Source organism: Haplochromis burtoni, unplaced genomic scaffold, assembly GCF_018398535.1.
Source record: "Haplochromis burtoni strain Fernald_Lab_line unplaced genomic scaffold, NCSU_Asbu1 Contig_220, whole genome shotgun sequence".
Taxonomy (NCBI): domain Eukaryota; kingdom Metazoa; phylum Chordata; class Actinopteri; order Cichliformes; family Cichlidae; genus Haplochromis; species Haplochromis burtoni.
This window is the reverse complement of record NW_024582581.1, coordinates 337,920-341,963: the sequence shown is the minus strand read 5'-3', so window position 1 is coordinate 341,963 and position 4,044 is coordinate 337,920. Positions and strand designations below refer to the sequence as shown.

Here is a 4,044-nt window from a genome sequence, read left to right as displayed (position 1 = left end):
AGCGTCAAATGTCGGGAAACATGGTAGTGGAAAAATAAAATTGCGGTGGCACCAGCAACTGGCTGGACTTTGACTTGATTTATGAGTGTACTCTATTTCTTTTTATTTCTGTCTCTCCATCTCTCTCTCTTTCTGGGTGTTCCCCTTCACTTCCTTCCTATCTCATTGTGCATACACATGAGCAACACAAAATCAGAAATATGAGAGCACACATGCAAACAGGGAAAAATGCACACTCCACAGCCTGCCATCCTTTTGCAGAAGGTTAATAATGATCTCCTGTGTGACTTTCTTAGAGGTCACAATGGACTCTGAACAAAATAAGAGTTTGGCTTGTACATGAAGGCTTTTTCCCTATAGTTCAGTGTCCCCTTCGTGGCTGTGTGACATTTAGAAACACTAATAATGTGCTAATGATGCAGTATTTTCACAGAGCTGCCCCATGTCACCAGGTACTGCAGCTTTCTCTTGTTTGCCCTCTGAAAGAGTCAAACACTTAATTAATGTCTAATTTAACCTGAGACAAAAGGTGACAGAGGATGTGCTCATTTGATTTGATATACAGCGCGTTCCTCTTGTCACTATGGTGCCAAACGACTGGCTGAAGAAGCAACTAAATGGTACATCCATTTTACTGAGAAATCCTGACTTCATTGCCAGTGAAAGATAATGATTATCATTCCGACTTTTACATGCTTGGGTTTTGAGTTAGCCTACTGAAAATGTTTACCCTATATATTTTATATTTAGATTCTCAGAAGAGTATGTATCTTCAAATTACAGACAGTTAAAAGGCAAATGAAGGAACACATGAGCAAATACTGAAAACCACACTGGAGTCAAAGCACCAGCTGCTGGTTTATAGAGCAATCACACAACTATTTAAGACTAGACAGTACAACCTGTCCACTGTCGGAATTCACTAGAAGAAAGGCTATAATTCTGTGGCACATACACTATAGTACATGGTGGTGTACAAGGCCTCAAAAGAACGTTATACAGAAATCAACACTCAAAGTCAACAACAAGGCCACTGTGCATGTTACCGTTAAGCAACATATGCCAAAGTGATGGAGTATCCATCTGTTTGTTCTCTCTGTGTAAAGCTCATGCCTTTATGTTTTTCAGTCATTGTTCCTCACTTCCTGTTTCGGTTTGGTACTCATTTGTCTTTATTTATTTCAGCTGTGCTTCATGTCCTCCAGCTGTGTCCACTTCCCTTCATTATTTTGTGTGTGTGGGGGTATTTATTGACCCTCTTAGGCCTGTTAGCTTTGTTGGCTTATCTTGTGTGTTTCCAGCCTGTTTCTACAAACTCAGTGCATTTGATTTACTTTCCTTCTGATGGATTTTGTGTTTTATATCAGCTTGAATTAAATGTATGTTAACTTAACTTTTACTCCTTTTTGGAGGCCTTGTATTTAGATTAGATTAGATAAAACTTTATTAATCCCTCGGGCAGGTTCCTCCGGAAAATTCTGAAAAAAAGCTTCACATGCACTGCGAGCAGGGTTTGAACCTGCGCGGGGAAACCCCATTGGATTTCAAGCCCAACACCTTAACCACTCAGCCATTACAGCAGAGCACTGGCTTGTTACAAATTTTTTTAAAAAGCAAGAAATTACCAGTTGCAGCCCTTTTATGACGTGTAATACAAGACAGAATCAGTCTGAGTGTGATGAACAACGACAGTACATTTAATTATAAATAAAAACTAAAAAAAGGATTTTTTTGTGCCAAAAATTAATATTTTCACCGTGTGCCGTTGTAATCATTAGAAGTGCTTCTCTTTGAGTCTGATGCACATAACACACATGTACATTGTGGCAAAAGTGAGAGAGGCTGATGTGTTGTCAGAGCAAAATGCCCTCTGCTGAGAAAATAACCCTGCTTGAACCTCTCCTCACACACAGGAATGAAAGTGTAGTTGAAAGCTATTTTTTCCCAATTTGCTTCTGTTTAAGCAGATTGTCAACTGCTGAATACCAAAGCCTGGCTGCCCCTGACATTATTCATAGAGCAGTGGACCAGACTCACAGACTGCAGGAATTAGAAAATACTGAAAGAAATTCTATACAAAGAGCACTTCATCCACGATCTACCAGGGCTGAAGGCCCTGGCTGTTTTTTTTTTTTGTCCTCTTTCTCTTTAAGCCAGGAGTAATATTATGGGTGCAATTTAATATCTGAGTGGAGGGAGGGATCTGGATTTTCATAATCTTATGATAAGGAAAGGGATTAAGAATAAAGAAGGGATTAATTCGCTTGATCTGCCAATATGGTGGACCAACAATTCCCCCCCGATCCCGCCCCAGGAAGTGATATGTTCTCCCCTTGTACAAACCTAAGTATAACCCAGTTACTATTCTCTGAAGAAACTTAATTTGGACACATCAGATTTTCATAACTGGATCTCGTAACCTGGTAATATTCCAATACAATATTCACATAAGATATACTGTGGTCATGTGATACAGAACAGTTTACAAAACACAAGTACAGTAAGTTAGTATTAATCAGTGAACTGAGTGACACACTATGTATGTGGATATGTAATTATGTGTAAGTACAACCCAGTGATCCATCACAGAAGTTAGTGATATGGGATTTTTACCATAACGGCAGAAAACCTGAATGCAAGATCATAAGTAAGCTGTGTGTAGAGGTGCAAACAGCCACATGTAATTATCTCATTTTGAACATAAATTTTTATCTAATCAGCTAGGCACAGCTGGTCTTGTCATGTGTTTCTCTACCTGCAGGCCTCTCTTGGACCGAAGCTGTCATCACATGCAGATTTTATGGCATATTTCTTCTCCTCTGCAGCTTTTGTGAGGTTTTTGTGAATTTAGCAGAACATGAACCAGTCATCCTCCTGCGGCAGGTTCTGGTTGAAGTGCCTCTCAAGCTTACAGCAGATCTCCCGGAGAGCAGAGCAATAACTTTGGGAATAATTACAACTAATAATAGTGCCATTGATGGGACGAGAACGTCAGAGAAGAATATGAATGGCAACAAAGGCCGCTACAACAATAACAACCTGACTGGCTTATATTCATGCTCCTGCCAGTACAGCCCAGTTTCTCAGCAATTTGTGATATAGTCCCAAACTTCAATCTTTTGATTTGTGTTGCTGGATGCAATATTTCATCAGTCTACTCTCATATATAAGCTGCAGATTAAAGTCGGTATAAGGGGATTGGAGAGGTAGCGAAAGAGTACTTTATTGACACAAACCCAAGTGTGAGTTATGTATGTCACAGTTTTTCACATATATGTTATTCATTATAAATATGTCGCTTGGTTAAATGTGCACATTAAAAACCAATGGGTGCATTACTTTCAATTCATGTCGATAAACGGGAAAAAATAAACTACATTATGAACCGCCATTAGACTGGGACTGAAAAGATGTAAGTGAGATAGGTAGATCGCTTACTACTGATCAGATATGGCAGCTAATGTCGTGATGAATTATTAAATTGGCAAAATTGGCAATCTATCATAGATAACAAGTCAGAAATGACTAAATGACTTATTTTTAAGATGCAGAGTTTAGTGAAACTGCAAGATAGAACATGTAAGGATATTATTGCAGTGCAATATTCAATACTAACCAAAACTTCATGCTTTATAAGTTTGTTTGCATAAGATGAGATGCCAAAACTATTTATTTGCACGTATCACAGAGCCATGGCTCAGTGGCTCAGAATGCCTGGCCGAGTCCCAGTCAGAAGGCCTGAACGCACGCTTCAAGTTGTTTATACTCACCATCATATTTTCAGAAAATGTCAGGGAACTTCAGGGAGCATCAATGCCTGTGAGAGTAAAGCGACAGTTGTTTGTGTTCATATGGATCACGCCCTCCTAATAACACCTCATTGTTTAGCTTCTCTGTGTAGGCCATTGTGCTGCTGATCTTCTCAGTGGTCAGTTTTGTGCCATCCAGCCTCTTCTACTCATTCTGATGACATCTTCTCCTGGCATCCCACATAAATCAACAATCCTATCTGCAACTATCACAACCACATTAGCCAAAAAATAA

At 39.3% G+C, this 4,044-nt stretch overlaps 1 non-coding gene across 1 annotated transcript; it reads right to left on the bottom strand.

The window, feature by feature from the left end:
* Positions 1-1,498: 1,498 nt before the first annotated feature.
* trnas-uga lies at positions 1,499-1,580 on the bottom strand. The gene has a single exon. It is a non-coding gene; the product is annotated as a tRNA-Ser (tRNA).
* Between the last annotated feature and the right edge of the window lie 2,464 nt (positions 1,581-4,044).